This window comes from Schistocerca nitens, chromosome 4 (assembly GCF_023898315.1).
Source record: "Schistocerca nitens isolate TAMUIC-IGC-003100 chromosome 4, iqSchNite1.1, whole genome shotgun sequence".
NCBI lineage: Eukaryota > Metazoa > Arthropoda > Insecta > Orthoptera > Acrididae > Schistocerca > Schistocerca nitens.
Window position 1 is genome coordinate 935,174,982 of NC_064617.1, and position 23,665 is coordinate 935,198,646.

Here is a 23,665-nt window from a genome sequence, read left to right on the forward strand (position 1 = left end):
GTGCACCGCATTGCACTATTTGCCAGACAGTAGGTCATGCTAATAATGTTTGCCCCACAAAGTCACCATTCTCTAATCAGATGCGCGGCCACCACCGCAACGCGGGGTCGAATCAGTGAAATGCTTAGGGGGCAGGTTCCGCCACCCACCCGCACCCCCGACAAAAATAATACGCCCTGTTAGGACCAAAAAGTATAAAGAGGTGGAACACGTTAGTCTATTTGGTGTACTTGGGAACAAACTAGTTAGAATTTTAGTTGATACTGGTGCTCAAGTTAGTGTATTGTTTGTGGAGAAAAATGATCGAAGGGTGTTACAGCCACCCTGGTACCATATCAGTGGCCTTGGAGAGGAAGTAATTGTCCCGGCAGGTTCGCGTGTAGTGAATCTGCAAATCGATGAGGGTAAATACAGTCAGAGGATGGAGGTAGTAAGGCTAAAGAAGGGTGAATTTGACATCATACTAGGGAATGACTTCCTGCACCGTTATCAGGGGATAGTGGATTATCGAACGCTAACTGTGCAGTTCGGCGAAGCAATTCACCGATTTGGCAGTGCGCACCCCAGTCAGACGTAAGGGAACTGCGAAAGGCGCCGTTCGCAGTCTCCCATAAAACCACAGATGTGAGCGATAAAAACCACTGACCCTGAGAGGATAAAAGGCGGAAGTGGAAAGATTCTCTGGATAGATGTCAAAAATCAAGAACAGCCTAAGACAGACATTCTGGTTGACCCACTCACCCAGAATGATGTTTTAGATCGTCAGTCAGTACATATAAAGAGAAGTATCTGCCTACCGGAGAGGAGACAGAAGTATTTTGCGATACCAGTAAGTATAGATAATTTTGGTGTAAAAGATGTTGTGATACCGAAGGGTACTATTGTTGCCAGTGGACAGGAAATTTTTGAGGAAATAAGAGGAGCTGAGAAGCAGCGAGATAAAGATGAGAAAGGAAGGAGAAGAAAGAAATGTTCAGTTAGAGAAGTGCGATATGTCGCGTCGACGTTAAGGAGTCAGTCAGCAGAGAAGTTAGGTCATTTAAACGGTGAGGAGAAAAGGATGTTGCAGCCAGTATTAGAGGAATTTTCATGGTTGTTTGAAGAGAGGCAGTTTCTACAGGCTACGAATTTGGTTCAGCACGGAATTCCGACTGGAGAAGCTCGGCCTATTATGCCAGTAGTTCCACCCAAAAAAGCAAGAAAGAAGGTAATACAACCGCCTAGACAGCAATGTAGATATGCTCTAAGGTCAAACCCCTATGATTTGCGTTCCAGAAAGTAGGTCTGAAATGGTATGTAAACAGTTGAAAAAGTCCTGCATGAAGTAAGAGAATCAATTGACGGAAAACACTGTCGTTACTATACCTTTAATTAAGTTGTGCATGTTAGTTCTAAGTAGACATAAGAATTGGCAACCATTGGTAACTGGTAATAGAATTTATGACGTCACATGTTAATGGAAGTGATTGAAGTTATGTAATCATTTTGTCATTTAACGTCTCCAGTAATGTTATCGTAGCAGTCGAGAATTAAAAACACAAACATTCTTTAATCATGGAATTAAGGGGAAAGTTGTCCTTGTCAACAGAACACTTAGAGAAAGAATCAGTTAATCTAGAATATATCAAAGGGATTCACTTTTCACCTGTTAATTTAGTAAATAGTGCACGAACACAGCTACTAAAGCTTTACCATAAAAACATGATAGTAACACGCCTTCGTAACTGCCAGTAGATCAGTGACTACATGCTGCCGTCTACCTGTCCTTTGAAATATGCCCAATTACATGTATGTTTTGCTAAATGATCACACAACGATAATAACAAGAATAAGTATGTCCAAGTTAAACAACAAATAGGTTACTCTAAAGTAAAAGGAGTCTTCCGCAAGTGCTATTTTATTGTTTTCATGATGCGATGTGAACAGACAACAAGGTAAGTTTTCTTGGTACCACGTATTTCTGTATTTTAAATGCCACAGAAGGAGTTGCGTAAATACCACCGCTGTTGTCTACAGCTGTTCACATGCGGCGAGTCCCGCCCCTCCCTGTCAGCTGGCGACGCGGCCCCCTTCCCTTCCCTCTCACCGGCCTGCCGAGAGAGCGGCCATTGCAGTTCCCACTTCCCCGCCCACCGCCTCTGTCTTTGGCGCATACAGCATCTGCAGCTCTCCCCTCGCCCCTCCTCACCACCCTCCCTTCGCCCTGCACGCCACGTGCGTCAGCCACTCTACACATTCGTACGTTGCAGTTTAAACAGCAAACCTAAAGGGATAGTTATAGAAATAAAATCACCAGCTTAATATTGCCCTACAGAATCTATTTGTGTTGTCTATCCGTGTTTTCAGTAAGGAACAAAATCGTGACAGAGAACTTTTTCCTGGTACGCATTGTCTAAGCCATCAGGATTAGAAAACATTGGAATTTCAGATCGATCTCCGGCTATGTTGTATGACCACCACGGTTAATAAACAGATCTATATGGCATCAAGGAAGCCAGCACTTGTCGCTATATCTGTCCTGTAAACGACCGCTGTGTGGGAAACGCGTTTGCTAAGGAGTTGGGTTTGGAATGCCATCGCAAAATACAGTTTCTATAGAAGCCTAACACCTGCCAGTTACCTAAATTTTAGAAGAACAGAGTGTTTATGTAAAATAATTGGAACCCGATAGTTTTGGGACCTCTAGCGATAGAAGTTATTAGAGTCCCTTACAAAAGATCACCCTCCATGCATAACTGTCGTGAACAACATAGGATAACTCTGGAAGGAAATTTTGTGACTGTACCAAGAGATTAATTCCATGCGTAGCAGAGGACGGACCCAGCGTGAACACCAGTTCTGCCGCCGAGCCAGTGAAACCGGACGCAGCCGTACTGTCAGCTGTGCTGTCAGCAACTTACAATCTCACGAGCGCGACGCTTGTCGCACCTTAGCACCTCAAGCTGCACTAAATCTCAACACAGAAATTCTTAACCATTATATAACAAACCCTTTGAATAACTTTATGCACATTTTCAATAGTGAGGAACTTACTTTGCTCCCTACACACTTTTTATATGACAAATGGACTCTAATTTTATTATAAACCAAAGCACCGACAGGTAAGTCATATCGACATCTTCCGAGATGCAACTAGCTTCGTCGAGCCGCCAATATTGATTATATGGAAGCAGGTAAGTGAGAGAATTAACAAAAGGAACAACAATCACATCCTTGAATGATTGACTGGGTGACTGATAATCACAAATATTTGCAAAAACAAATCAACACAGCAAACAGCATATCACATGTTTAATAGTTATTGGTCTGTTTATTGGAGGCGACACAAAACCACATTTCATCAGAGTCTTGTTAAAGGAAGCATTAATGTGACATCACACTATTCCACAGCATTACACACAACATTGCCATTACTCAATGACAGTTTTCTTGTGGGTAGAAGTACCAAAGATCAGTTGGTATGGAGATGAAAATGAGAGCATAAGGGAATACCAAGGGATACTTACACTCATTTTGCTACGAAATGTAACTGGAGGATAAGGAAGTTTTGTTTGAAAGAAATAATATTTTACACTTTTGCTTATGACTAATTCCTTGTGTCCAATTACTTAAGTCCATGTATTATCTTATTGGTGTTCATTTTGACTGTTTTATTACTACCTATTTAGAGAATTTTGCTAAAGTTTTGCCAGCACCAGTAATTTAGTATTTGTATCAACCTAGTGTTTCCATGTGTCGCTGTGTTACTATATTGATGAGGATAATCATTTTGTAGGATTTCAAGTATGCTAGAGTAAGTTCCCGAGTACTGCCAATTATTTGTTTAATAATAATGATGTCTTGGGTGATAAATTGTTTTGGAAGAGTAGTTTAGGATGTAACCATGCTTTATTTTGATTTGTATTTGAATGTTTATCTGGAGGGACATACCACATGCCTACCCCCGTGATAGATAACGTAAACAGAGTGAATCACACCCACAGAACGAGCAAGTTTTGGCCATATACCTAGTCTGTTGGATGAACAAGAGAACCACCTGCGAGGGCACGTATCTTACGTGACGCGGCTGGCACCCGCGCGGTCCCTTAGCTGTCTGTGTCGTTCCTTCACTTTTCCGTTTCGCGGCATAGTCCATCCTACCCACTTTCATCTGTCAAATTTCAACAGACACAAAACTATTCAGCCCAGACTTTGATCTTCCATGTCGAAGAAGAGTTCACGAGAACAGTGTTCCGTGCTCTCTGACGACAGCTGATCAGGCACCATCAGACGCGAACCGCGTCTAGCCCGCAGCTAAACACCAGTAGCGGAAATCTCTGTTCAAACCTTGAGCCTTCTTTGACACTGTTTCCCATTGTATTTTCCGAAGGAATACCGACTACTGAAGTATTAGCATTTAACTGTATGACATGTCCCAGGACACTGCGAGATAACCAATGATAGACGGAGTTTTAAGCAACCAGCTGGGCCCAGTGAGGCCAGCACCATGGAGTTATAGAGATGGCGAGTTTAGTCGCAAAATGTTGAGAGGATGAAGACGGCGAATTTGGTCGCAAAGTAAAGTTAGTCGCAAGATGTTCAGAGGATAAAGACGGCGAATTTGGTTGTAAAGTAAAGTTAGTCGCAAGATGTTGAGAGGATAAAGGCGGTGAATTTTGTCGCGCAGTAAAGTTTTGTTTTAAGTGAGAGAAGTCGTGTTTTAGGAAGAAGTAAGCAGCAGCTATCTTGGAGTCGCAGAATTGTCATTTACACAGTTAAGTAGGCGATAATGTCGTGTCAACGATGCGCCGTGCACTATACCTTCATAAAGGAAAAGTCCTTCAGAAATTACGCTCAGTTCAGTCTTCTCTAATTCAATTCCTTACACTTTCTGTTCCCACTATGGAAATCTCTAGATTATTGTCGAGTTTTGTTTTTCTCCTCTTGTTAGCAACAGCCTTTACATCCAACGACACAATCTGCACCCCACCTGCACCAAACTGGTGTCACTTTTCTTTGTCAATTTCACTTGATATGTTCAGCAAATACATTGGTGCATGAGAAACTTCTCATAATGTGAACGTCATTACACGTTAGGGTCAGCCCAAAGAGGCACTTAACTTTCTTTGTTTGCGTATTGATATAGCATATGCAGCAATTCATAATATTTGTGTAACTCATTTTTATATTTTCATGTTATGAACCAATTTACTGATGCATAACGTAATTTTAAACAGAACCCTCTGTAACAACTCATCTAGCGTGATGTCACGAGTAATCCCACTTCTATTTTGTTGGTCATCGTTGAAAAAAAAACCATGTCGATGAGGTACATCTATTCCACTTTGTGACATTAATGTACGTCACTCTGAAGCACATAAATACGCTCATCTGGCGCAGGAGCCCAAGAACATGTGGAGAGAGCGTAAAATACAGACAGCGCAGTGAACAGCGTCGGTAGGGTTCATCGCTCTCTCTCGCTCTTACATCTGACGCATGCTTCCTGCGCCGCGCACGTGCGCACGTAGCCGCCTCGTCTTCGCTTCTCAGCTGCCGCGTGCAGCTCTGACGCGGCGCTGCCCTTGGAAGTTATCTGCCGCGCGCCTTTCTGACGCAGCATGAGATTCGGCCTTGCAGTCAGCTGCCACTCTGACGTAGGCTCCGCGCAGATCTTCTGCAAATGGTTCCTGTTGGAACACCACTTATAACCTTTTATGCCTCCACGGCTTACTCACATAGTATTCGCGCCACTTATGTTTCTTATACCTGGGAGCTTTTTCATGATTCCCTTGTCAGCTAACTTGCCACCTTTGCCTAACATATCAAATGATCACCTACTATCGTCAATTGATGACTTGCTAAAAAATGAAAAAAGGACAAATTTCTTACGTTCGCCTGTTGGCACACTTAAATTAATGGCAAACAGCCATGAACTAAACAAAAAATAGAAAACAAGAACCTATCAGGCATGTGCCCTCCCTTAGTTTTAAGAGTGCAATTCTAATATCACCTAATGTGGAAAAACTAGTGTAGTATAGTGAAGTGTTTCCTTAGTGATAACTCCCCTTTTTAAAGTGTTTGAAACGTCTGAATCTCCCCTCATGCCCTCCCTGCGCTGAGTTCCAGTGTGCGGACCTGGCCACGGCCACGCCCCCTTCCCGCCGGCAGCCTGCGCGCTGCCCGCTGAGGACAACACACCACGCCGCCTCGCGCCACTCGCCCCCGCATTGACTCATCTGTGGTGATATGTTTACATTTTCAACTTATTCAAACAAAAGCAAAAAAAAGACATTTTTACCTCATCTTAGCAACAAGAACACTTAGCATGTTTACCTAATTCACACTGTTATGTTTTGTTCTAATTTTGTTTTGATATTCTATGATATTTTATGATGTTCTGATTTTTTACGATGTTTCGATGTTTTATGATGATTCTTATACACACAATATTGTTGACATGTGTAAGTCCCCTTGCAACCCCTATGAGGTCTTTAGAGTCTCTATACCCTCCCATAGATTAAGACCCCTGCCGTCTTCCGTGAGGGCCATTCTTAATCATGTGATGTTCACTTTCTTTTGCAAGATACATTTGTTTACATTCAAATAATAATTACATTGAGCGAATTCACGTACGTTCTCCGCTCCCACGGAAGGGGGAGGAATGTAAAGGATGAGCCAGACAATAAGGGATTTTACTTTATTATATGAGCCTCAAACCGGTAACTTCATTTTTCCATTACGGCCAAGCCACGGCCGGCAGTGTTAGCTGCCTGTAAATTCTTTCGTCCCACATTCTAGTAACAGGAATTCAGCACCGACGAAGGGCACCTTGATCACGTGCCTCTCTCATGTGCTTATGAGGTAACGCCGCCCCAGGCGTCGCTTAGCAGGCAACGCTCTGGAAAGTTCCATGCCGCCCGCACGGTTTGCTCGGTCCTGACCAATCAGGGTGGAGGAAGCCGCATGGTGCGTCGAATATACCCGGCCGCCCGTCGCTGGGCCCTCCCTCTTGCATTCTTGCTCACCCGCGAGTCGGATGCGCGCCCTGTAGCATTGAACATCTCCCGCTTCTCCCGGTGCTGCGGCACTGTGGACTTAGTTTTGGCAGACAACCACTTTCGGTAGCTTCACGAACAATGTTCACCAAATTATAAGCTCTGGCTCACCCTCACCTCCCTAGGCCTATGTAGCCCCATTCAACATGCTTTAGCCAATAAATGGCCTTTCTCTAAAAATTACCCTATTATTCCACAACGCCCACCGCCTGCCCCCATACGCCCATCCTGTACAGTATCAACTACTAATGTTGAGGAAAAGTAATGCAAGAGAAGGATATCTCTTTACAACATGCAACTTAATTGTGGAAGTCTGTCGTGCTCAGTCACCACATCTATGTCAATTCAAGTTAAAAGTCTGGGCTCAGACAGCAACTGCACATCATCTTGGTATCACTTACTGGTAAAAGTCTGTACATGCAATAACTATGTCGATCAGTATCACATGATGTGAACATCTCCATTCCAATTTGAATAAAAATATGCAAACAGTTCACATTCAACTGATAGAAATGCAACCACTAAGTGATAATATTACACAAATATTACTCTCCAAATGTTGTGAACTATTTTGGTGACTTTGCTGAAAATTATAGCATATGTACTGTTAATGTTATATTTCTGATGCTGCATAATATGCCACTGTAATTCCCCAATGAACAGTGTGTCACTGTTTTATACCTTAGTTATTACATTATGGACAAGATCATGGAAGGAGAGATATGGTACTCTTTCCCTGTATAAACTGTGTACTGTACAACTGGATCTGGTTATCAAAACATGCAAATAAAGTGTAAAAGACTCAATTAATTTTGACAATAGCATGTTGTACATCATTTGGACCATCCTTCCTAAAGTCACTTTATAGTATATTATTTCATAAAACTGAGATATGAGACTTTAAGACATGTGGTATCAAGGGCTGTACAGGCAAGGGAATGTTGCAAAGTGATGGAGAAATTCACCTGATCTGTCCCATCCACAGTGCCAAATGACAAATGTGTCATCCACATCATAATACATGGTGACACATCCATTTTATAATAATAATTTCCATCAAACAGAAGATAAATTGAGGTGAGCACAAACTCAAAGAGTCTTGTCAGGTTGGTGTTGAATTACTTGCTTTACCATTGAGCTGGAACAGGATGGCACCCTCCCATTTCTTAGCAAACTGGTGAAATGGAACCAAATGGAAAGCTGAGACACAGTGTGCACAGAAAGCTTATACACACTAATCTGTATCTACATGATTCCAGTAGTCACTACAATGTCTATCATGAAGTCATTTTATGCAAACTTGTAAACAGGGATCTGTACAAAGATAGTCTTCCAACTGAGCTGAAATACTTGCAGACAATATTCCAAAAAATTGGGTACAGTAGCAATCATATAAGATGTGAGTTTAGGCAGGTTGTATCTAGACAACAGCAAGAAGAAAGAGAGGACACAAATCACTATCAAGCATCCCATTTGTTGGCAACATCTCAAGAAAAGTTGGAAGAACCTTAGAACATCTCAAAGTTAAAAATGTATCCCACCACCTGCAAGACATTGACATTACTATGCTCAGTAAAGAATGATCTAGTCCCCCAAACCATGTATCTACCCAATCCCTTATAAATGTGGTGAAGTATCCATATGTTGGGTAAACTGTATTCATGGTAGAAATAGATGCCACAGCATAAAAACTGGACATACTACAGATGACAACAAAAACAAGATAGTCAGGCAATCTCCCTCCTTCTGAGATTACATGACTAAAGTGGCTATTTAAATTAGGGTAAAAAATGAATATCAGACTGTGACAATAACATTGACACTGGAGACTACAGTTTGCAGGTAGGCGTTACCACCCCTATTACAGTCACCACTCAGACAGCAATAGGAGCAGAGTGATGGAGGGAATAGCACTGACAACAGCAGAGCAGCTGCCATCAGGAACCACCTATAGTTGGTAATGAGTCTGTTTGCCAAAATATCACGGAGAACCTACAAGACGGAACCCTGGAAGACACCCAAGAATTCAACTAATTTCTAATATAACTCCCTCAGTATCTTCTGAATTGATATGACTAAATTCTGTTAACCTTATTTTTGTTTTCTTGATATTCTTTTTAAAACATATTTTCAAGACACTACTCATTCCATTCAACAGATCTTCCAAGTCCTTTTGCCATCTCTAACAGAATTATGATTTGATTTGCAAACTTCAAGCATTTTATTACTTTTATGTGCACTTTAATAATGTAATAAAAATATAATGTAATGTAATTCCCTTTCAAAAATTCTCCTTGGTTCAGTTTAGTTTACTGCTTGCTCAAAATGTATTGAATAATGTAAATAAGTTATACAAAACTGCAACCAGTCAGTTTTTTGAATAATTATGTTTTATTTCATGAACCGGTTTACGAACCTTTTCAGGTTCATCTTCAGATGGTTCATTATTGCTAACATAATGCTGGGTGCTGGCTTGCGACAGTATAGGCGGCTTTTTTCGGTTATTGTCCATCTGTCTGCTTCCATTTTGATGTCTAGTTGTTGTATCACTACACACTTCCACACAAACTATATTAATTTACACTCTGACAGCGAGACTTTTCCAGCATGCGCTTTACGACTGTTGTAACATCATGGCATTGATGTTAAGATTATATTATACTATTGTTCTATTGTTTCATGGGAGGTGAGTGCATGATGACATCTAGCTGGAATATAATACATGGGTAGTTGACTCATTAAGAGAGGTCAGAGCTGTAAATTATAGACCCTTGCAGCATTGGTACTGTATGGCAGTTCTCCCCTGAACTTGACTTTTGCTACAGTGTTGGTTAAGGTGAGTTCTATCAATTTGATTAATTTTGTATGGAGTCCTCAAAATTTCTTAAGATTTCTAACACTGAAGGTCTATGGATACAGTCATATGCTTTTTTAAAGTCCACAAAGGTTATTACAAGAGGTTTATTTCATTTCTTGTAATGTACTATGGCTAATTTTAAAGTGATGATCTGTTCTGCACAGATTCTCAAAGGCCTGAAGCCTCCTTGGTATTCACCTAAGTCGTCTTCTAGTTGCTCTTTGATCCTCTTGCATAGAATTCTGGAGAAAATCTTGTATGTGCAGTCTAAGAGAGAGATAGCTCTGTAATTATCCGGGTTGCTTTTATCTCCTTTTTTGTGGAGTGGGTGGATTACAGCTGTGGTCCAACATTCAGGAAACTTTTCTGTTTCCAGATTTTTCTTAGGGCTATGTTTAAGGATTTTCGAACTGTATCACTGGCATATTTCCACATTTCTGCAAAAACTTGGTCTTCTCCATGTGCCTTATAGTTTTTCATCTCTCTGAGTGCCATTTCCACCTCTTGGATTGTTGGAGGATTTATGAGATCAGATGGAGTCTTGATGGGTGTGTCTGGATTAATTGCTAAATGTTCCTGGGGTTCTTCACAATTCAAAAGTTTACTAAATGCTTTTGTCATGATTTCGGCATTTTCCTTGTCATTATATGCCATTTTTCCATCTCCCATTTTCAGTATTAATGTGGGAGGGGCAAATTTTTGTAATTGTCTTCCAAACATTTTGTAAAAGTCTCTGGAATTTGTTTTATGGTAATTTTCTTCTATTGAGTCAGTTAGATCTTTCTGTAATTGTCTATTGGTTTGCCTGACAATTTGTGTGAACTTTTTCCTGATATTTTTGAGGTTGGTTGCATTCTCTTCTGTTTTGTGTGTTTGAAATTTTAGCCATGTATTATGTCTTTCATCATGAATTTTGTCACATTATGAGTTCCACCAGACATGTCTTTTACATGGGTTCAATGGGAAACCCTTAAAGCAGAACTAGCTAATATTGATACCAAACTAGAAGAAGCTCTTCAAGCCTCTGTGAATAGAATTAATGCTAAACAGGAGGAAGCTCTTTGGGCTCAAGGGCTTAGGATAAATATGAAATAAGAAGAAATACTAGGTAAAATATCAAGAAATGGAAATAGAATCTCTACCTTGGAAAATGTAATCAATAATTTAACCCAGGAATTATGGAAGGAAATAAATGATCAGTGTGATTTAGTTTGCAATGAAGTTGATAAACATTTTAAAGACAGTCATAAAAATTTGAGAACAGAACACAAAGAAATCTCTAATACTAAAAAAGTGTAGAGATGCTTGAGCAAGGTAGGGCATTGAATGAAATTTTGAGCCCTTATACCATGTTACCTGCCCTGGTTACATAACTGAAAGTGTGTGTAAAAAGAAAGGTATGGGAAAGAACTGTTTTCTCTTTTACAGCTACCTATATTGGCAAGTTTAATTCTAAACAACAAGATTTGCAGAAAATCTGGGAGGAGTTAGAAAAAACACACAATGAGCTACAGAAAAAGAGTACAGTATGTCACAATAGTACTGGAAATCTGAAAGAATGGTTAGAAGAACATCAATTAGGGATGAGTACGGACTTGGCAAAACAATTTACAAAGTTTAAACCAGATAGAGAAGTAAATTTCACATATTTATCATGTGTCTTTTTGAGGAGTTTACCTAAGAAACAGGAAGACCAAAGAAAAACAGATTTTGCAGTCAGTTATTTAGTCAGGGAAGCGGCAGAATGGGGAACTTTAAATAACAGGTCAAAAGCAAGTATTAGTTTATCAGTTAACAGGAGGAGTTGACATTACAATTGTTCGACACCAAGCATTACAATGATTCATGGAGAGGCTATAAGAAATACATTGAATGGGTTACACAGCTTGAGGCTGCAGTGGATGGGCGCCACTGTTGCGGGCCGGCTGTGGGGATCCAACAGGCGTTCAACATGACAGAGTCACCTGTGGTTGAGTGGGAGATTGCCCTGGGGCAAAGCAGGTGGCAAAAGACTTCCTAGGTGGCCACACATAAGGACTCCCCGGTTTGTCTGACGAACAGGTTCCAGGTGCTGTCTGTGGCTGATACTGTCACTGAGCCAGATGCTGTTGCCTGTCCTGTTTCAGATGAAACCACTCAACCTGCAAGATCTGGGCAGTCGCAGAGGGTGGAACTATTGGTAGTTGGGAGCTCCAACATTAGGCACAAAATGGGGCCCCTTAGGGACTTGGCCGACAAGGAGGGTAAGAAATCTAATGTGCACTCTGTGTGCATTCCGGGTGGAGTCATTCCAGATGTAGGAAGGGTCCTTCCAGATGCCATGAAGAGCACAGGGTGCAGCCAACTGCAGGTGGTGGCTCATGTTGGTACCAATGTTGTGTGTCACTCTGGATCAGAAGAGATTCTCTCTGGTTTCGAGCAGCTAACAGAAGTGGTAAAGGCTGCCATTCTTGCTTGCAAGATGAAAGCAGGGCTGACCATTTGCAGCATAGTCAACAGGACCGATTGCGGACCTCTGGTACAGAGCTGAGTGGAGGGTCTGAATCAGAGGCTCAGATAGTTCTGTGACCGTGTAGGCTGCAGATTCCTCGACTTGCACCAAAGGGTGGTTGGGTTTCGGCTTCCTGAATAGGTCAGGTGTCCACTATATGCAGGAGGTGGCTACATTGGTAGCAGGGGCTGTGTGGCATGGACTGGGTGGTTTTTTAGGTTAGAGGGTCTCGGGAAAACACAAGAAGGGCTTCAGTCACAAAGGGTGCAGGCTGAACACAGGAAAAACGTAGATACAGGAACCATTGGTATAACAGTTGTAAATTGTCGTAGCTGTGTTGGGAAAGTACCAGAGCTCCAAGTGCTAATAGAAAGCACTGATGCTCAAATCGTTATAGGCATTGAAAGCTGGCTAAAGCCAGATATGGGCTCAGCCAAAATTTTTGCGAAGAACCTAATGGTGTTCTGAAAGGAGAGGCGAAACATGGTTGGCGGTGGCGTGTTTGTTGCTTTCAGTAGTAGTTTATCTTGGCACGAAATTAAAGTAGATACTTCCTGTGAGTTAGTATGGGCAGAGGTCATTGTTGGCAACCAGAATAAAATAATAATTGCATCCTTTTACTGACCTCCCACTTCAGATGATACAGCTGCAGAAAGGTTCAAAGAAAACTTGAATCTGATTTCAAACACGTACCCGACTCATACGATAATAGCTGGTGGTGACTTTAATTTACCCTCGATATGTTGGCAAAAATACATGTTTAATTCTGGAGGTATGCATAAAATATCATCCGAAATTGTGCTAAATGCATTCTGTGAAATTTATTTTGAGCAGTTAGTTCATGAGCCCACGCAAATAGTAAACGGTTGTGAAAACACACTTGACTTCTTAGCAACAAATAATCCTGAGTTAATAACAAGCATCAAAACCGATTCAGGTATTAGTGAAAATAGGGTTGTTGTAGTGAGATTGAATACTGTAATCCCCAAATCCTCGAAAAATAAGAGAAAAATATACCTATTCAAAAAAGTATATAAAAATTCAATTGATGCCTTCCTGAGAGACAATCTCCACTCATTCCAAATTAATAATGTAAGTGTAGACCAGATGTGGCTTAAATTCAAAGAAATAGTATCGGCTGCAATTGAGAGATTTACACCAAATAAATTAACTAATGATGGAGCTGATCCTCCTTGGTACACAGAATGGGTTAGAACACTGTTGCAGAAACAAAGAAACAAACATGCCAAATTTAAACAGACGCAAAATCCCCAAGATTGGTGATCTTTTACAGAAACTCAAAATTTAGCATGGACTTTAATGCGGGATGCCTATAACAGTTTCCACAACGAAACTTTGTCTTGAAACCTGGCAGAAAATCCAAAGAGATTCTGGTTGTTTATGAAGTATGTTAGTGGCAAGAAACAATCAATGCCTTCTCTGCATGATAGCAAAGGAGATACTATCGAGGACAGTGCTGCCAAAGCAGAGTTACTAAACACAGCCTTCCAAAATGCCTTCACAAAAGAAGACAACGTAAATATTCCAGAATTCGAATCGCGAACAGCTGCCAACATGAGTACGTAGAAGTAAATATCCTTGGAGTAGTGAAGCAACTTAAATCACTTAATAAAAGCAAGTCTTCTGGTCCAGACTGTACACCAATTAGGTTTCTTTCAGTGTACGCTGATGCATTAGCTCCATACTTAACAATCATATACAATCATTCACTCAACGAAAGATCCGTACCCAAAGATTGGAAAGTTGGACAGGTCACACCAATATTCAAGAAAGGTAGTAGGAGTAATCCACTAAATTACAAGCCCATATCATTAATGTCGATACGCAGCAGGATTTTAGAACATATATTGTGTTCAAACTTTATGAATTACCTTGCAGAAAATGGTCTATTGACACACTGTCAACATGGGTTTAGAAAACATCGTTCCTGTGAAACACAACTATCTCTTTATTTACATGAAATGTTGAGTGCTATTGACAAGGAATTTCATATTGATTTCGCATTTATGGATTCCCGGAAGGCTTTTGACACTGTACCACACAAGCGGCTCGTAGTAAAATTGCGTGCTTATGGAATATCGTCTCAGTTATGTGACTGGATTGGTGATTTCTTGTCAGAGAGGTCACAGTTCGTAGTAATTGATGGAAAGTCATCGAATAAACCAGAAGTGATTTCTGGCATTCTCCAAGGTAGTGTTATAGGCTCTTTGCTGTTCCTTATGTCCACCGCTCGTGGTCTTGCGGTAGCGTTCTCGCTTCCTGCGCATGGGGTCCCGGGTTCGAGTCCCGGCGGGGTCAGAGATTTTCTCTACCTCGTGATGACTGGGTGTTGTGTGTTCATCATCATCATTTCCTCATCATTGACGTGCAAGTCGCCGAAGTGGCGTCAACTAAAAAGGACTTGCAATACAGCGGCCGAACTTCCCCGCAAGGGGCCTCCCGGCCAACAATGCCATACGGTCATTTCATTTTTGCTGTTCCTTATCTATATTAACGATTTTGGAGACAATCTGAGCAGCCATCTTCAGCTGTTTGCAGATGGTGCTGTCGTTTATCAACTAATAAAGTCATCAGAAGACCACAACAAACTGCAAAATGGTTTATAAAAGATATCTGAATGGTGCGAAAAGTGGCAGTTGACCCTAAATAACGAAAAGTGTGAGGTCATCCACATGACTGCAAAAAGGAACTCATTAAACTTTGGTTACACGATAAATCAGTCTAATGTAAAAGCTGTAAATTCAACTAAATACCTAGGTATTACAATTACGAACAACTTAAATTGGCAGGAACACACAGAAAATGTTATGGGGAAGGCTAACGAAAGAATGCGTTTTATTGGCAGTACACTTAGAAAATGTAACAGATCTACTAAGGAGACTGCCTACACTACACTTGTCCGTCCTCTTTTAGAATACTGCTGCGCAGTGTGGGATCCTTACCAGATAGGACTGACGGAGTACATCAAAAAAGTTCAAAGAAAGGCAGCATATTTTGTATTACTGTGAAATATGGGAGAGAGTGTCACAGAAATGATACAGGATTTGGGCTGGACATCATTAAAAGAAAGGCGTTTTTTGTTGCGACGGAATCTTCTCATGAAATTACAATCACCAACTTCCTTCTCTGAATGTGAAAATATTTTGTTGACACTGACCTACATAGGGAGGAATGATCACCAAGATAAAATAAGTGAAATCAGAGCTCGTACAGAAAGATATAGGTGTTCATTCTTTCCGCGTGCTATACGAGATTGGAATAATAGAGAATTGTAAAGGTGGTTTGATGAACCCTCTGCCAGGCCCTTAAATGTGATTTGCAGAGTATCCACGTAGATGTAGATCTCCAGTAGAAATGATGACTAGAACCTTTGTGGGAGAACCATTATTAAAATGTTTAAGTGGCCATCTCCACCCACAGAAAATTTGGAAGACATACAAAGAACAGGAGAACAGCAATTACAAAGTTATCCAGATATGAGGGTACACAAGTTTAAAATTGAAACACAATTTTAATATGGAAACAAAGATTCTAATCATCAATTCTGATGTGTTAGTGCTTGTTCATCATCACCACAGTTCCCATATAAAGAAAGAAATTAGAAAATGTTTCCCAAAGTATTGTGGACCATGCAAGATTGTGAGATATCATACCAGAGATCTTGTAGATCCCACAACAAGCCAAGATAAAGGTCTACAAAATAGTGATATAACAAAAGAGTTTAAGTTGTCAGGGGAATCTGCATTCTAAGCATATCTGGCAGGATGACGTCTGTCAGGCCTGCAATTTACTGTTCTATTATTTACATTTTTGGTTTTTATACAACAATTTTTTCACTCTTTTTCTATCTTATAATCTTTTGAAACATATTATCTCTGACTATCCTATCCTAGACACACACACACAAGGTTGCAGTAATCACCTCCTACCATGCAAGTGGAGCCTTTTCATAATATTATCCTATAATTAGATATATGAAACACCTAATTCAAACCAGATTATGTATGAGGGTACACATAATCACTCTAAAATTATAGCTTATATATATATATATATATATATATATATATATATATATATATACTACACCAGGAAAAAGGATGTCGACACTATATTAGGTGATATCCCTTGACTTCTGTCACCTCAGCAGATATAAAATATAGATTTGAAATAACTCACAAGTTATATATATATATATATATATATATATGAGTTATTTCAAATCTATATTTTATATCTGTTGAAGTGACAGAAGTCAAGGGATATCACCTAATATAGTGTCGACATCCTTTTGCCTGGTGTAGTGCAGCAACTCAACATGGCATGGACTGAACAAATCATTGGAAGTCCCCTGCAGGAATATTGAGCCACACTGCCTCTATAGCTGTCCGTAATTGCAAATGTGTTGCTGGTGCAGGATTTTGTGGATGAACTGATCTCTCAACTATATCCCATAAATGTACAACTGGATTCATGTTGGACGATCTGGGTGGCCAAATAATTAGCTTGAGTTGTCCAGAATGTTCTTCAAACCAGCCACATGGCACACTGTCATCCATAAAAATTCCATCTTTGTTTGGGAACATGACATCCAAAATGGATACAAATGGTCTCCAAGTAGCTGAACATAATCATTTCCAGTCAATGATCAGTTCAACTGGACTAGAGAGTTCAGTCCATTCCATGTGAACATGAACCACACCATTATGGAGTGTCCACCAGCTTCCACAGTGCCTCGTTGACTCAAAATCTACTATCAGCTCTTACCAACTGAAATCAGGATTCACTGACCAGGTCATGGTTTTCAAGTCATCTAGAGTCCAACCGATATGGTCACGAGCCCAGGAGAGGCACTGCAAGTGATGTGCTGTTAGGGGAGTCCGTTAGCCACTGTGTTGTCTGTGGTGAGAGGTGATGCCTGAAATCTGGTATTCTCAGCACACTCTTGACACTGTGGATCTCAAAATACTGAATTCCCTAATGATTTCTGAAATGAAATGTCCCAGGCGTCTAGTTCCAATTACCATTCTGTGATTAAAGTCTGTTAATTCTCATCGTCAGAAATCTTTTCACATGAATCACCTGACTGAAGATAACAGTTCTGCCAATGCACCAGCCTTTTATATTTTGTGTACGCAATATTACCACCAACTATATACGAGCATATCACTGTCTCATGACTTTTGTCCCTCTGTATTTTGTACAAATGCTGTAACCCATCATTTTATTTTATTTTTTACATGCAATAACTTAAGTATAATCAGAAGGTACACTATATAATGTGAAATGTATGACAAGTAGTGTGCTAAGCACCTCCAGTTGCTACCAATCAGCTTTTCAGTTTACTAACATTACAGAATATCACTGTCAGTGTTTTGGTAATGCATTGGATGAATATGAGTGATTGCAGGAAGTAAAAACAAAAAGGGCAATATAGGCACATGAATAAGCATTAATGGTGAATTTCTTTTTAAGATGTTGTATAGAAGATTTTTCATTATCAATTGCTAATAAAATCTAATAAACAGTGGTTGGGTTTTTGAAGATTTTCTGAGGGAGATATCAGTACAGTAGTATTGTAAGTCAGACAGTAGACAGATGGATACAGTATGTTGATGGCTCATGATATACTTTTTCTTTCCACCATGGTGTTCATTCTTTCTTTACTTGCTTGCCATGGGGGCTTGTTGGGGTCACTTGATGTCTGTGATGGTGAAGTTGTGACAAGACCATTCTATAGGGAATGCTGACCAACTTCTCTATTAGATTAGATTAGATTAGATTAGATTTACTTTCATTCCAATTGATCCGTAGTGAGGAGGTCCTCCAGGATGTGGAACATGTCAGAAAAACAACAATACATGACAAATATTTACAACTAAAACAAATAAGATAATGTACCATTCCACAGGTCCCAAGTGGAATGATCATCATTTTTTAATGAACACTAAGAGTCATTTTACAAATACTAATGCACTGCATTTAAAATAAAAAAGTTTTTTATTTATTTATAAGGTATTACAACTACTGTAATACTTATTTACAATGAACACATTACTGCACTAAAATGGTGCAGAAGTTAGATTGTACTAACACACACACACACACACACACACACACACACACACACACAGAGTCACACAAATTTTCAATGAACACATTACTGCACTGAAATTGTGCAGAAGTTATGTTGTACTTGAAATTGTGCAGAAGTTATGTTGTACTTATATACAAATCAGTTGGTTTTACTAAGAAATTCATCAATGGAGTAGAAGGTGTTGGCCACCAATAAATCCTTTAGGCTTCTCTTAAACTGAATTTCATTGGTTGTTAAACTTTTTATGGCTGCTGGCAAGTTATTGAAAATGTGTGTTCCTGAATAATGCACACCTTTTTGTACAAGACTAAGTGACTTTAAATCCTTGTGAAGGTTATTCGTAGTTCTAGTACTGATTCCATGAATTGAGCTGTTGGTTTGAAAAAGTGATATATTTTAATGACAAATTTCATTAAGGAATAAATATATTTGGAAGCAGTAGTTAGTATACCTAGTTCCCTAAACAGGCTTCTGCAGGATGTTCTTGAGTTCACACCACATATAACTCTCACTGCACGTTTTTGTGCCCGGAAAACTTTAGCTTGGCTTGATGAATTACCCCAAAAAATAAGCCCATATGACATTATGGAATGAAAGTAAGCATAGTATGCCAGCTTTTTCATTTTTATATCCCCTATGTCTGACAAAATTCGCATTGCAAACAGAGATTTGTTAAGACGCTTCAGCAGTTCTGTGGTGTGCTCCTCCCAGTTGAATTTATTATCAAGCTGTAATCCCAAGAATTTAACACTGTCCACTTCTTCTATCTTCTTGTCATCGTATGTTAGACATATACTCTTGGGACACCCCTTACAAGTTCTGAACTGCATGTAGTGTGTTTTTTCAAAGTTTAGTGACAAAGAATTGGCTAGGAACCAGTGATTAATGTCCACAAATATTTTATTGGTTGAGCTTCCTAAGACTACACTTGAGTTGCTATTTATTGCAATGTTTGTATCATTGCCAAACAAAACAAACTTGGTATCTGGTAATGTTACTGATGAAAGGTCATTGATATACAGAAGAAAAAATAAGGGCCCCAAAATGGAACCCTGTGGGACCCCACATGTAATTAGTTCCCAGTTGGATGATGCCTGATAGCTTGATACATGTCTCTTTCCTAATAACACCCTTTGTTTCCTGCCAGAGATATAAGATTTGAACCATTTTGCAGCATTTCCTGTTATACTATGATATTCTAGTTTACTTAAAAGGATATTGTGATTTACACAGTCAAATGCCTTTGACAGATCACAAAATATACCAGTTGCCTGCAATTTTTTGTCAAATGAATTAAGCACATTTTCACTGTAAGTGTAGATAGCCTTCTCAATATCAGAACCTTTTAGAAATCCAAACTGTGACTTTGACAGTATGTTATTCGAGATAAGATGGTTATAAAGACGACTGTACATTACTTTTTCAAAAATTTTTGAGAATGTTGGCAACAGTGAAATTGGACGGTAATTTGATGCTATTTCTTTATCTCCCTTCTTAAACAGTGGCTTAACTTCAGCATATTTCAGCCATTCAGGAAATATTCCACTAATAAACGACTGGTTACACAGATAGCTTAATATGTTACTGAGCTCAGAATCACATTCTTTAATTAACTTTGTTGATATTTCATCATACCCACTAGATGTTTTTGATTTTAAAGATTTTATGATGGACATTGTTTCTGTTGGGGTAGTGAGGGTCAAATTCATATTATGGAAGTTACTTGAAATGTCTGGTCTAAAGTAATCCATAGCAGCATCTACCAAACCTGACAACCCCATCTTTTCAGTAACAGTTATAAAATGTTTGTTAAAAAGTTCTGCAACACTATACACATCTGTCACCAATGTATCAGTTACTCTTAATGCTATTTGTTCCTCTTCATGTCTGGTTCTACCGGTCTCCTCCTTCACTATATCCCATATTGTCTTTATTTTGTTATCTGATATGACTATCTTTTCCTTGTAATATATTTGCTTTGACATCCGTATTACAGTCTTTAATATTTTGCAGTATTTCTTATAATGTGCTATAGCATCAACATTGGAAATGTTTCAGATTGACACATACAGTTTTCTTTTTGTTTTACAAGATACCCCTATTCCTCGAGTAATCCATGGCTTCTTTGTAGACTTTGCTCTAACCTTGGTAAGTTTTGGGGGAAAGCAGTGTTCGAATAAGGTAAGCACTTTATTAGCAAAAATGTTATATTTTTCATTCATGCCATGAGCACTGTAAACATCAGTCCAGTGAATGTCTCTGAGGAGTGTCCTAAAATAATCAATTTTTGGCTTACTGATTACCCTCTTGAGCTCAGATTTAACATATTTTATATCCTGTTCAGTATTAACATTTAACAGAAGGAACTGCATGTCATGGTCTGAGAGGCCATTGACTATTGGTTTTGTAATATAATTTTGTTCATTGGACTTTTCTATAAAGATATTATCAATCGCTGTTTGTGAGCAAGTGGCTATCCTAGTGGGGAACTTTACAGTGGGAATTAAGTTGAATGATAGTGTTACTAACTCAAATAAGTTCTTATTGGGAGAGTCTTTAAGGAAATCTACATTGAAATCACCAGCAACCACTATTTCTTTGTTTTTGGTTGTTAAATGGGCCAATACAGCTTCAAGGTGGTTGACAAACAAATTAAAGTTACCTGCAGGTGCTCGATATACACTTAATATTATGAAGGATTTTTTGTGAAATTCTAATTCTGTTGCACATGCTTCCATATGCTGTTCTACGCAAAATTTATGAATGTCTATGTTCTTAAATTTATGACAGTTCCTGATGAATGTGGCAACTCCTCCTTTCTCCATTTCTGATCTACAAAAGTGAGATGCTAACCTAAACCCTGTAACACTTAAAAGTTCTATACCAGTGGTCACATGATGTTCAGAGAGGCAGATTATGTCAGCTGGGTTTGAAGACTCTAATTCATCTATGCAGATAGTTAATTCATTAATTTTATTTCTCAGTCCTCGAATATTTTGATGCAATAAAGATAGCTGACATTTCTCATTGGCTGAGTTAAAATTGGGTGGAGTTAAAATATCTGCTGACAGTTGAAAATTCTTAACCAATGGCTGTTTATGCTGATGTAATAAGCTGGAATTATGTTTTTTGATTTCTTTCTCAAATTGAAGGTTTGTCTCAGTTCTAACCTCTCTTAAAATTTGCTTTCTTTCTGTCCTCCCTACCCTAAAAAAGGGTCTTTTCTGAATCCTTTTACCACTCATGACAGTGCCTCCCCCCTTTAACTTTCCAGCTATTTCCCCAGCCAATTTACCCTTCCCCTTCCTGTTGAGGTGAAGGCCATGCTTAGTATAATCCCACCTACAGGGAGAATCAACATGAACCACACCAATGTGTGACCCCACACCCGACATGAGCAGCCGTTCCAGCTCCAAATTAACTCTCTTGAGAGAAGAGTTCAAATGAGGTCGGTCATGGCGCCCAAGAACAGATACAAACTCAACACTAGTATGCTTCGATGCTGATGCAATCTTCGCCAGGTCACACACTATACTGTACCCAGGATCTCTGTCAATACTGTTACCTGCCCCACCCACTATAACCACGGTGTCTTCCTTAGTGAAATCTTTGCAAAGTGATCCTAAATCCTCTGTCACCTGCTCCAGACCAGCACTAGGTTTAAAAAAATTGGTGACCTGGTATTCTGATCCTAGTTCATCCTGAAAAAGTTGGCCAACACCTCTTCCATGGGAACTACCTAACAACAACACTTTCTTTCTCTTTACTGATTTCCCTACATTCTTACTTTTCAATTTGCTACTGAAAGTTTGTTGTGCCCTGTCTACACCTGCAACTGCTTGAGGCTCACCAGATTCTAACTGAAGCAACAGGTCAAATCTATTTTCCACATTCACCATAAAGCTGTCAGACAAAGTTCTAGGCCTGTTCCTCCTGTTGCCACTTCCCACCTATCTTTACCCTTCTCCCTCCTTAACCTGTCAAGATCTCCCCTGGCCTTGTCTAACTCAGCCTGAAGGGCGGCAATTTTCCCCTCCTGTTCTAGTATCTTCCTATCTCTACTACAAATCCTACGAAACCACTGATGAGTCTCATTTACTTCCCCTATTCCCACGCCACTACAGTCACCCACATGGAAAAAAACTACAGCACCCATCACACCAAAGCCCCGACCTAACAATTCTACGGCAAGTCACGCACTTTTCACTCATGATAATCGTAATAGTTTATTAAGAATAAGTCAGTTAAATTACAGATAAACACGAAAATATGGTTACACAAATTTGGCCTATACGCAACTGTGTGTAAACAAAAACAAAAGTGCATAGTTTCTGAAACAACAACTTAAACTTTACGCTACTTTCCGGAAATGCTAGTTAAATAATGAAGAGGTACGCTAAGTTAAATTGCTGGAGAGAGCAAGGAACAACTAAACGAAATTCTATAGATTTGCTTCAGCAGAACGTAAACAGAAAATACGACTGTACGGTCTTTTCGCGTTTTCTGCTAAATTACGTAAAGAAAAATGAAACCTTTAATGGTAGACTTAAACGGCACACTAATACACTTATTTACCACGTAATCAGTACTAATCTATATGTCTTATAATCTAAAATGACTTATCTTTACGAGAACAACAAAACTCGCGCTAGTCGCCTGGCTGCAGGGCTGCCAACCTCTAGCCAGCATCATAATGAAGGACTATAGCAGAAGGGATTTCCTTGGGGTGGGGGTGGTATGGGACACAATCTTTCAGGGTTGTCTTCTTTCTTTCTTCGATCTTAATGAGCCTGTCTCTTTTTCCTTTCTTATTCCTCCAATAGGAGTATTAGCTCTGTCTTTCTCACTATTTCATATTCACAAGTTTCTATCACTGAAACTCTTTATTCTTACAGACCTTCATAGCATAACCTGTCTTCACAGGATAGCCAAGGAAAATGACACATGAGACAATACGATGATGATACTTGGACAAAATTTTATGACTGATAATTGTGTGTCATGTTAGTTAGGCAATATGTTATGGGGAAAAGAGTGCATATAGCAAATCAATGGGACAGGTGATGGACAAATGCACACACATCGCACATCATTTATGGTAACAATGGAGAGATGGAACAATTGCAAAATAATTCTCATGGTGTAAAGGGGAGTTCTAATGTGAA

General features: G+C 39.6%; 1 protein-coding gene across 1 annotated transcript in view; it reads right to left on the bottom strand.

Moving 5' to 3' along the window:
• LOC126252681 (zinc finger protein 235-like) overlaps positions 1-23,171 on the bottom strand; it is a 50,467-nt gene extending 27,296 nt beyond the window's left edge. Inside the window, exon 1 of the mRNA XM_049953585.1 lies at positions 23,130-23,171. The gene's annotated coding sequence lies outside the window, so the exon portion shown is untranslated. The remainder of the gene's footprint in view (positions 1-23,129) is intronic.
• Between the last annotated feature and the right edge of the window lie 494 nt (positions 23,172-23,665).